The sequence below is a fragment of the Leptodactylus fuscus genome, chromosome 5 (assembly GCF_031893055.1).
Source record: "Leptodactylus fuscus isolate aLepFus1 chromosome 5, aLepFus1.hap2, whole genome shotgun sequence".
In the NCBI taxonomy this organism is placed as follows: domain Eukaryota; kingdom Metazoa; phylum Chordata; class Amphibia; order Anura; family Leptodactylidae; genus Leptodactylus; species Leptodactylus fuscus.
The window spans coordinates 144,678,465-144,690,490 of record NC_134269.1 but is presented as its reverse complement, the minus strand read 5'-3'; the positions used below and the strand labels follow the sequence as shown (position 1 = coordinate 144,690,490).

Genomic DNA, 12,026 nt, shown 5'->3' with positions numbered 1-12,026 from the left:
AATTGTGGGTGCACGTAACCCCAATATATTCTTTGAATTCCCAGTCAGAAACTGGCACTATATGGCAGTAGCAAGAAATGAGGGTATTTGTATTCCCAATATATTCTTTGAATTCCCAGTCAGACAATGGCACTGTATACCAGTAGTAAAAATTGTGGGTGCACGTAACCCCAATATATTCTTTGAATTACCAGTCAGAAACTGGCACTATATGGCAGTAGCAAGAAATGAGGGTATTTATAACCCCAATATATTCTTTGAATTCCCAGTCAGACAATGGCACTGTATACCAGTAGTAAAAATTGTGGGTGCACGTAACCCCAATATATTCTTTGAATTCCCAGTCAGACACTGGCACTATATGGCAGTAGCAAGAAATGAGGGTATTTGTATTCCCAATATATTCTTTGAATTCCCAGTCAGACAATGGCACTGTATACCAGTAGTAAAAATTGTGGGTGCACGTAACCCCAATATATTCTTTGAATTACCAGTCAGAAACTGGCACTATATGGCAGTAGCAAGAAATGAGGGTATTTATAACCCCAATATATTCTTTGAATTCCCAGTCAGACAATGGCACTGTATACCAGTAGTAAAAATTGTGGGTGCACGTAACCCCAATATATTCTTTGAATTCCCAGTCAGACACTGGCACTATATGGCAGTAGCAAGAAATGAGGGTATTTGTATTCCCAATATATTCTTTGAATTCCCAGTCAGACAATGGCACTGTATACCAGTAGTAAAAATTGTGGGTGTATATAGCCCCAATTCTATTGCTAGGGGACTTGCAGGGTATTTCTGGGGTGAAGGTGGGGGGGGCACACCGTTGGAACGGGTATCGGGGTATATATCGGGTATACGGGAATACACTGACAGTGTATTCCATTCAGGATCCTGGGAAAGCTGGGTTGCGGCGATTGAGCCCGTCAGTGCCACGTTACACTGACAAGCTTCTCCCTGGAATTTAGCTCTTACAAGAGCTGTTGGTTGTCTTCTCCTTCCTATCCTAGCCTGTCCCTGCCTACCCAGAATCTAAGCCCTAGCTAGCTGGACGGAAACCTCCGTCCTCGGTGAATTGCAAGCTCAGAATGACGCGAAGCTGGGCGTCGCTGTTCTTTTAAATTAGAGGTCACATGTTTTCGGCAGCCAATGGGTTTTGCCTACTTTTTTCAACGTCACCGGTGTCGTAGTTCCTGTCCCACCTACCCTGCGCTGTTATTGGAGCAAAAAAGGCGCCAGGGAAGGTGGGAGGGGAATCGAGTAATGGCGCACTTTACCACGCGGTGTTCGATTCGATTCGAACATGCCGAACAGCCTAATATCCGATCGAACATGAGTTCGATAGAACACTGTTCGCTCATCTCTAGTAAGTTTGTATCTTGTTTTTGCTGTAATTCAGAGAATACGTGAGACTTTTGTGTTGAAGTTACTTTGTATTTGAGCTGCTATATATACGGTGTTGTGAGAAACTTTACATAGTGACTTTGGGACAGAAGTATTTGAAGTTAACCCCTTCCCGCCGATGGCATTTTTTGATTTTGGTTTTTCGTTTTTGACTCCCCTCCTTCTAAACCCCATAACTTTTTTATTTCTCCGCTCCCAGAGTCATATGAGGTCTTAATTTTCCTGGGACAAATTTTTCTTCATGATGCCGCCATTATTTATTCTATATAATGTACTGGGAAGCAGGGAAAAATTCAGAATGGGGTGGATTTGAAGAAAAAATGCATTTCTGCGACTTTCTTACGGGCTTTGGTTTTACGGCGTTCACTGTGCAACCAAATTGACCTGTCCCCTGTATTCTGTGTTTCGTTACGATTCCGGGGATACCAAATTTATATGGTTTTAGTTACATTTTGACCCCTTTAAAAAATCTAAAACTATGTTAATTTTTTTTTTTGAAAAGTCGCCATATTCCGACAGCCGTAATTTTTTTATACGTGCGTGTACGGGGATGTATAGGGCGTCTTTTTTTGCGGGACTGGGTGTACTTTGTAGTTCTACCATTTTCGGGAAATGTTATTGCTTTGATCACTTTTTATTCAAATTTTTATCAGAATCAAAACAGTGAAAAAACGGCGGTTTGGCACTTTTGACCATTTTTCCCGCTACAGCGTTTACCGAACAGGAAAAATATTTGTATAGCTTTGTAGAGCGGGCGATTTCGGACGTGGGGATACCTAACATGTATGTGGTTCACAGTTTTTAACTACTTTTATATGTGTTCTAGGGAAAGGGGGGTGATTTGAATTTTTAATCCTTTTTATTTGTTTTTATTTTTTTTAACTTTTTTTTAAACTTTTTTTTTTTTTTGCATTTATTAGACCGCCTAGGGGTATTGACATGGTTGGGCGGTGTTGCGGATTGTCAGAGCGGTGGGGGTCGGCAAACATGGCTGCTCCGGAGCGTTATAGAGCGCCTCCTGGAGTATCGTTAAGGTGAGGGGCAAAGTGGTAAAGTCTATGTATATGTGATTGTGTGGGGTTAGGGGCGAGGCTGTAGAGGGCAATATGAATTTTGTGGCTTGCTATGGTCCAAAGTGTGTGAGATTGCAGAGATGGTGGTGTGAGTTTGGGTTTTGTGGGGGTCCTGGCACAAACGTATGTGCGCTATTGTGACGAAAAGTAGCCTATTGCGCAATCGGGTGTATTAACTATGTTTGTGGAAACTTTCAGCCAAATCGGTCGAGCGGGTTTTGCGTGATTGAGGAACAAACATCCGAACATCCAAAACTCACAAACCCACAAACTTTCACATTTATAATATTAATAGGATACTTCCATTTGCTGACATTCTATCACCACCAGTTCCATACAAATGAATGTATCACAACTGACATGCATGTCTGTTCCTCCATTGATCCAGAGTGAAACAGGAGCCCTCTGAGCAGACACTTAGCTCATATATTGTGCATAAGGGATAGCGTAAACCCTCCTCATACTGACCTACCCAAATGTCAGTATTAATCGATACAAGATGTGATATTTTAGGGTATTTTAGGAAGCAATGAGTATAGAGTATAGAGAGCACTTATCCTGAATAGGACCTATTGTATCTAAATAACAGGGGTAAAGGTCATCATCTCTAACAATACACTCACTTTACCAGTGATGGGGGGTTGGAGTCAGAATTGCTCAGTTAGGGTGAGTCATTTATACAATGATTAATGCTTAACCTCTTCCTGACACACCCATTTTACCATTCTCATTTTTTTATCTCTCTGCCTTCCAAAAGCCATAACTTTTTCTTTTGCTGTTCAGAGTTGTATGAAGGTTTAATTTTTGCAGAAAAAATCATACTGGGAAAAAATTCTGAATGGGGTGAAATTATAAAAAAAACTGTTTGCGTGACTTTCCCACGGGCTTCGCTTTAATGGTGTTGACTGTACAGTATATAACAATGTTTTAATGACACAAATGCTGACAGAAAATCAAAGTTTAAGTTACCATATTCTGAGACATGTACCTTTTTAATGTTTCTGTGTGTGTGTGTATATATATATATATATATATATATATATATATATATATATATATATATATATGTATATACAGTGGGGCAAAAAAGTATTTAGTCAGTCACTAATAGTGCAAGTTCTACCACTTAAAAAGGTGAGAGGCATCTGTAATTTACATCATAGGTAGACCTCAACTATGAGAGACAAAATGAGAAAACAAATCCAGAAAATCACATTGTCTGATTTTGTAAGAATCTATTTGCAAATTATGGTGGAAAATAAGTATTTGGTCACCTACAAGCAATCAAGATTTCTGGCTCTCACAGACCTGTAACTTCTTCTTTAAGAGTCTCCTCTTTTCTCCACTCATTACCTGTAGTAATGGCACCTGTTTAAACTTGTTATCAGTATAAAAAGACACCTGTGCACACCCTCAAACAGTCAGACTCCAAACTCCACTATCGTGAAGACTAAAGAGCTGTCAAAGGACACCAGAAACAAAAATGTAGCCCTGCACCAGGCTGGGAAGACTGAATCTGTAATAGGCAACCAGCTTGGATTGAAGAACTCAACTGTGGGAGCAATAATTAGAAAATGGAAGACATACAAGACCACTGATAATCTCCCTCGATCTGGGGCTCCACGCAAAGTCTCACCCCGTGGGGTCAAAATGATCACAAGAACGGTGAGCAAAAATCCCAGAACAATGCAGGGGGACCTAGTGAATGAACTGCAGAAAGCTGGGACCAATGTAACAAAGCCTACCATCAGTAACACACTACGCCGCCAGGGACTCAGATCCTGCAGTGCCAGACGTGTCCCACTGCTTAAGCCAGTACATGTCTGGGCCCGTCTGAAGTTTGCTAGAGAGCATTTGGATGATCCAGAAGAGTATTGGGAGAATGTCCTATGGTCTGATGAAACCAAACTGGAACTGATTGGTAGAAACACAACTTTTCGTGTTTGGAGGAAAAAGAATACTGAGTTGCATCCATCAAACACTGTACCTACTGTAAAGCATGGGGGTGGAAACAACATGCTTTGGGGCTGTTTCTCTGCAAAGGGGCCAGGACGACTGATCCGGGTACATGAAAGAATGAATGGGGCCATGTATCGTGAGATTTTGAGTGCAAACATCTTTCCATCAGCAAGAGCATTGAAGATGAAACGAGGCTGGGTCTTTCAACATGACAATGATCCAAAGCACACCGCCAGGGCAACGAAGGAGTGGCTTTGTAAGAAGCATTTCAAGGTCCTGGAGTGGCCTAGCCAGTCTCCAGATCTCAACCCTATCCAAAACCTTTGGAGGGAGTTGAAAGTCCGTGTTGCCAAGCGACAGCCCCAAAACATCACTGCTCTAGAGGAGATCTGCATGGAGGAATGGGCCAACATACCAACAACAGTGTGTGCCAACCTTGTGAAGACTTACAGAAAACGTTTGACCTCTGTCATTGCCAACAAAGGATATATAACAAAGTATTGAGATGAAATTTTGTTACTGGCCAAATACTTATTTTCCACCATAATTTGCAAATAAATTCTTACAAAATCAGACAATGTGATTTTCTGGATTTGTTTTCTCATTTTGTCTCTCATAGTTGAGGTCTACCTATGATGTAAATTACAGACGCCTCTCATCTTTTTAAGTGGTGGAACTTGCACTATTGGTGACTGACTAAATACTTTTTTTTTTAATTCAACAATTTTTATTGGATTTTCAAAAAGTATTTGCGGGGATACAGAAAAAAGAAAGGGGAGGGGATATAGACACAATAAATCAAATCAACTTTATACTATTGAGTACAAAATCATAACAACAGCCCATTCTGTCAGGCCAATGTTCAGCATACGTGAATTCAAACCATCTATTATTTACTAAACAACTACAAAAGCACTATATGTGACATCTGCACATAAGATAGATGAGGCTTAAGAGGGAAGAGGGGGAGGGAAGAGAGATTGTTAATAAGAGAGGTATTGGGGGGGTGGGAAAGGAAGTAAAGGTGTACTGCCTTAATGGGGGGGGCGGATAGTTATCTACCTATTTATGCGCCAGAGGAGTCGTTATGGGTGATTTGTTCTCCAGTAGTTGATCCAAGGATTCCAGTATTGTAAAAATTTATCATGAGACCTTGACGACCAGCTAAGTAGTTCTTCAAATCTCGAAATCTCCTGGACCGTATTTTCCCAGAGTGTCAGGGGTGGGGCAGTCGTCTGCAACCAGAATCGTGGAATTAGGAGTTTCGCTGCAGCTAGCAAATGGGTGACCAGTAAGTCTTTCTGAGGCTTATAGGTGGCAGTCGGTAATGAAAGAAAGATAGTTTTGGGGGACAGGCCGACAGGAGAGCCTATAACCTGGGCAATTCGAGTCTCGACCTCTCTCCAGAAGGGAGCAATAACTGGGCAATCCCACCAAATATGTAGGTATGATCCTTCGTGAGAAAGACATCGCCAGCATTTAGGGTCGGTGATGACTCCTCTTTGAGCCAACCATTGTGGGGTTTTATACCATCTGGCCAAGAGTTTAAAATTGTTTTCTCTAATTCTCATACAGGCGGAGAATCCTTGGGACGCTTTCAAGACTTGGTCTACTTCTTCTTGCGATAGGCAAATGTTTAATTCCTTCTCCCAGCTAGTGACATAGGCCGGTTTATAGCTGGAACGTGGAGCTATGAACCTGTGGAGAAGGGACGAGATCTTCCTCAGCATTCTGGTCTGCGATAATAACACTTTCTCAAATGGAGTCGACTCAGTTCTTAGGTCCGGATCCCTTTCTAGCTTGGATAGGTAGTGCTTAATATGCTCTTTGTGGAGGAAGGATATGGATGTGTTCGGTAGAAGTTCGGAGGGATCTGTTAGGAACTCTCGCTTAGTGTCATCCCAAAGATCTCTCAATCGCGACTTGTCGAGAGGGCGCCACAACGAGGCACTCTGGCTACGATGCCCATCTAGGTACGTTGGAATGAGATAGATCGGCATAAGGGGCGACGGATCCGGAGCAAGAGTTTGTCTAAGAGATTTCCAAGTTTCTAGGGCCCCTTTCCAGAGAGGATTTGAAGCATCTGGGTGCCTCCTGGAACTTCCTGGAAGCCAAAGGTCTCTCATCAAGGCTAGCGGGACCTGGCAAGAGCTAGGTTTTATAGGAAACATGATATGCGACCACCAGCTTAGTTGGACCGCTCGATAATGGAGGTGTGCGTCTGGTAGGCCAATCCCACCCTGACTTCTGTGTTTGACAAGTAGCGACCAGGCTATTCTGGGGGGCTTGTGGTTCCAGATAAAGTTCGAAAAAAGCCGTCTGAGTAAACTGAAGAAGACATTGGGTAGATAAATTGGCAACATGTTCATTTTATACAGCACCTTAGGAATAATATAGGTCTGTATTAGGTTCTTGCGGCCGAACCAGGAGAGTGGTAAGGACTGATACGATTCTAATTCCTTTTTGAGGGTTCCAAGTAGGGGAAGAAAATTTTTTGCGTAAAGATCTTCTATTTTAGGGGTGAGATGAATGCCCAGATATTTCACTGAATTGGTCGCCCATCTGAAGGGAGAGTCGCGCTTCAGTGCGTCTAGTCTCCCACGAGGTATAGAGATGTTCAGGATTTCTGATTTGTCTAAATTCGCCTTGTAGCCAGATATCGTTCCATATTCCTGTAATATTGCGACCAGAGCTGGTAAGGCCTCCTCAGGATTGGAAAGGACAAAAAGCACGTCATCGGCAAAGGCTATCGAGGATGTCACCAAGTCTCCCGACTTCATGCCCTGGATTCTTGGGTCTTGTCTAACCCTCTGCAGAAGCGTTTCCAGGACTAGAATAAATAGCGTGGGCGAGAGAGGGCACCCTTGTCTAGTCCCATTTGCAATCTGGAAAGAAGCTGACAAAGTGCTATTAATCCTGAGGCGAGCATGTGGGTTGGAATATAAAGTGAAGATGGCTTCAACAAATGGTGGAGGGAAGCCATATCTCAGAAGGGAGGCTCGCATAAAGACCCAACTCACTCTGTCGAAAGCTTTTTCCGCATCTACTCCAAGGAGTAGAAGCGGTGATTTCTTCTTCTTGGCTTCAAAAATCAGGGGGAGTAGGCGCGCCGTATTATCCTTCCCCTCTCGACCTGTCACAAAGCCAGATTGTTCTGAGCCCACCAAGTCAGGTATCAGAGCTTTCATTCTGGTAGCTAATACTTTGGCCCATATCTTTAGGTCGAGATTGAGAAGCGAAATTGGTCTGTAGTTTCCACATGACGCAAGATCTCTCCCCTCCTTGGGAATCAGCGTGATATATGCCTCCTGCGTTTGGGTAGGGAGCTTGTCACCCCGAAGTAGTGCATTGCACATCGAGGCCAAATGGGTGATAAGAATGGACTGAAATTTCTTGTAATATATAAGTGGCAACCCATCTGGTCCAGGGCTTTTTCCAGCCGGAAAACTGTTAATAACATCAATCAACTCTTCATGAGAGATCGGGTCCATGAGTGTCATCGCGTCGTCCTCAGAGATTCTAGGTAACGAGAGCTCGCTTAGAAAGTTGTTTATCTGCGTCAAACGATTCCCCGTTATCCCCAGAGGAGGGTGCTGTTCAAGATTGTATAGGTCCGAGTAGAACTGGACAAATTCTTCGGCTATATCTGGCGTCTTGCTCAGCATTAAACCGGATTTGGAGCGTATCTGTGCGATGTAAGATTTGCTCTTGGCTTTGTGGATGAGCGCAGACATAAGCCTACCTCCTTTGTTGCCATGGGCGTAAAGCATTTTTCGGTGTTGGAGGTGGTGCTTAGCAGCTCTCAAATTTAGGATGTCTAGAAGTTTCTCTCTCTGGGTCACCAGCTCTGATAGGGTTGAGGCAGCTAACGAGCGTTTATGGAGTCTTTCCAGTTTAGCAATCCTAATGAGAGTGTCATCTAGAAGGAGTTGACGGGCCTTCTTTACCTTCACCGCTAAGGAGATTAGGATGCCTCTTATAAATGCCTTGTGGGCTTCCCAAGTTATCGGGGAGGAGACGTCAGGTGAGACATTTATATCAAAATATTCTCTCAGGTGTTTGCTGAGGAAGTCAACATGTTCCTGGGAATCTAGCAGAGACTCGTTGAGGCGCCAGGACCAGTTCCCCTTCGGTACTTGACGAAGCTTGATATTAAGCGAGACAGGGGAGTGGTCTGACACTGTGATAGATCCTATTTTAGCTCTTGAGGAAAGCGGGAGAAGCTCTTTGGAGATGAAGAGATAGTCCAATCTGTGGTACGTCTGCCCTGTAGGTGAGTAAAAGGTGTAGTCTCTGCTACTGGGATTGAGACATCTCCATGAGTCCACCAAATGCAAATCCTGCAGGGCCCTGGAAATAGCGCTGATAGATCTTTGAGAAAGCAAAGGTTTGGTAGCTGTAGAGTCTAAATTGTGATGCAGAGCAACGTTTAAGTCCCCACCTAAGATTATGAGACCTTCGCTAAACAGGGAGAGTGCTTGTAGGGTTTTTACTAGCCATGACGTCTGATTCTTATTCGGGGCATATAATGAAGCAAAAGTATACGACACCGAAGCGATAGTTCCCTTGACAAAGATTGCTCGGCCCTCTGGGTCTGAGTATTGCTGTTTACATATAAACGGTGTAGCAGAGTTTATCAATATCGACACGCCTCTGGACGCAGAGTTGGGGTGGGCTGAGTGGAAATTCTGCGAAAAATGTTTTGTCGGTAGCCTGGGGATTCTTGCAGATTTAAAATGTGTCTCTTGCAGGAATACAATGTCCGCATTCCATTTATGTAGTAACTGGAATATGTGATGCCGTTTATTAGGAGAATTGAGGCCATTGGCGTTCAGTGTCAGGCAAGTCAGTTCAGCCTCTAGAGAGGACTGCATGGTAGAGGCGGAAGTTTAGATTTAACTTCTATGGCAGTCGGCTAGGTTAAATAAGTATCTGTGTGTACACCTAGAAAATGAGGAGAAGGGGGTGGGGAAATGAACGTGCCAAGATGGGTAAGAGAACAAAAGGAGGAGGGAGAAAAGGAAAAAAAAAAAAAAAAAAAAAAAAAAAAAAGGGATAGATAAAGGCGAGACAAAAGAAAACAAATTTCAATGGAGCAGTATGGGTAAACAATGCACTCGCAAACAAGAGTGTTCAATCGTCAACACTATCTTTTAACGGCTATATTATGATAAATCTGACAATGTTATAGAATTCAATAAAGTGCAATAACAGGTCAAACAGGTTTAACTAGTCCAAAAGAGGTAACAAAGTTAGTTAAGATCAGGGTCGCACTGTGCGCGACTCCCACACCTTCAAATAATGATAAGCGAGCTTAGTGAAGTTAGAAACACCTTCCTACCGTATAAGTGTATCATGAATGCACGCTGTAAGAGGGGGGGAAGGTGATCAAGAGAAGCACTGAAAGACAAAGGAATATCAACACTCTGTAGATATTGAAAAACAAGGTATCTATACGCTTAAACAATTCTTATTAACCGGCATTAGAGGATTTGTGTAATCACATGAGAACAAACCGTGGGCAAACTGAGAGACAACTATCGCTTAGAGTTCTCAAGCATCATTAAATGATAGTTGCCGGTCTCTCTGTTTACTTTCAGGGGTGCGCATCTGGTGTTTTTTGGCTCTAGGAGACCGAAAACGTCCTGGTGTGCATGGGGCACCAGCCCTTGTTGATGTAGCATCTGGAAGGTCCTCCTGCATTGGAAGCCACGATGGAACTGGGACCGGGGGGATATTAAGTACGTCCCAAATAGCATCAAGGTCTCTCGGCGTGAATACGTTTAGTCTTCTTCCATTTTTTATGATAGAAAGGCCAAACGGGAATAGCCATGCATATTGAATATTATGTGCTCTTAAAACGTCCAACAGGGGGCGCATGACTCTTCTTTTTTGCAATGTTGCTGGGGCTAGGTCCTGAAAAATTTGCAAATGTGCATCCTCATGTGCCAGGTCTTTTTTATCTCTCGCCGCCCTAAGTATCTCTGAAGTGTGGGCCGAGGATAGAAGACCACAAATTACATCTCTTGGGGGGTCTCCATTATCTGGCTTAGGGCGGATTGCCCTGTGAATCCTCTCTATTTCTATTTTTCCCGCCCTTTCCTCTCCTAATAATGTCTTAAAAATCGAGGAAGCCACTTCTGGTAACATTTCAGGAAGATATTTTTCAGGGAGCCCCCTGATTCGCACGTTTCTACGCCTATTTCTGTTTTCCAAATCCTCCAAGAGTAAGTAAGTCTTATTAAAATGTTCAGAGTGTGAGTCAATTCTGTTGGAAAGGGCAGAGGTGCAATTTTGGGTCTTAGCTTGTTTAGACTCGAGGGCATCAACTCTTTTTCCCATAGCTTTCAGATCAGCACGCATTTCTGCTATCTCTGAGAGTACTGGCGCTAAAGCCTGCGACAATGTTTTCTTGAGAAAGGATCTAGTAATAACCGTAGGATTAGAGTCTATCATAGAGTCCTCATTATCAGAGTCCACTCCCTCCCCTCCTAAGGTGTTATTGCCCTCTGAAGGTGCTCTGCCTGTATTCAGGGAGCGCTGGGCAGATTTCTTCAGAAATTTTTGCATCTCTGTTTGAGGGTCAGAGAGTTTTTGTTGCACAGGAGTCTCAGTTGCTCTGTCTCTTCCAATCTTAACCATCTCAAAAACCAGCAAGCTAAAGAAAAGGTGTAGGGGAAGCACACAGCTACAGTCTAAGGCTTATCCCCGCATCCCGACTCAAAAGTCTTTACACTCGAAATGTGAGAAAGGACAGGGAGGGCAGAGGAGCTCCCCTGATGTTTGCGTAGGAGCTCGTCACTCTACCTTCCCTGCCGTTCGGGACTGAAGACAGTAGACAGAAAGATATACACTGCTGCCTGCTCCTCCCAGTGAGCTATAAATCCTTTGCTGTTTGACAAAATGGTGGGTTGTTAATCTCAGCGGGGAGGGAAGAGGTGGGAATGGAGAGGGAGAACTGTGTACTTAGCTGTGCTGTAGTGTCCGCACCTCGGTCCCGTCCTGTAGCCAGCAATGCTGGAGTTCAAAGGGTCACTGCTGGTCGGCTTGATAGTCCAAGGCACGGAGAAGAATGAATCCTCCTTCTGTGAAACTTCCCTGCGATGCAAGGCAGTGGGGAATTCCCGCCGGAAGTAGCTCCCGTCCGACTAATGTGCAATACAGCTCCTGTACAAGTGATAAGCGATCCGCCGGCTTCAGGCTCTAATGTTTTGTCCCCCGTCTGGACCCCTCGCCCGCTAGAGGATGTCTCCAGCTGTGGATGCTCCTGTCCTGTAGCACGTAGGTCTGACCTAGTTCCCCCAGCTCCGGCGGCAAGATGGCGGACGGCTTCAGCAAGGGGAGGTAGGCCGCAGTCACTGCTCTCAAAAAAGATGCTGTGGATCGTTCCCACCAGCTCCAAAGATGGATCGTAAGTACTTGGGGGGGTACCCTTGAAGGAAGGTCTTGTGGATAGTGGCCGTACTGAGGTCGATGTTGATAGATTTGCCCCGGTATTATCGGAGCTGCAGACAGACACGTCCGCTCACCTCTGCAGTCAAGCCACGCCCCCGACTAAATACTTTTTTGCCCCACTGTATATAT

General features: G+C 44.0%; 1 protein-coding gene across 2 annotated transcripts in view; it reads right to left on the bottom strand.

The window, feature by feature from the left end:
- TSPAN8 (tetraspanin 8) overlaps positions 1-12,026 on the bottom strand; it is a 47,766-nt gene that overhangs the window by 28,469 nt on the left and 7,271 nt on the right. The window contains exon 1 of one of the 2 annotated variants that reach the window (XM_075276311.1): positions 11,433-11,453. The exons of the other annotated variant lie outside the window; for it this stretch is intronic. The gene's annotated coding sequence lies outside the window, so the exon portion shown is untranslated. Of the gene's footprint in view, positions 1-11,432; positions 11,454-12,026 lie in introns of those variants that run through there. 2 annotated transcript variants of the gene reach the window in all.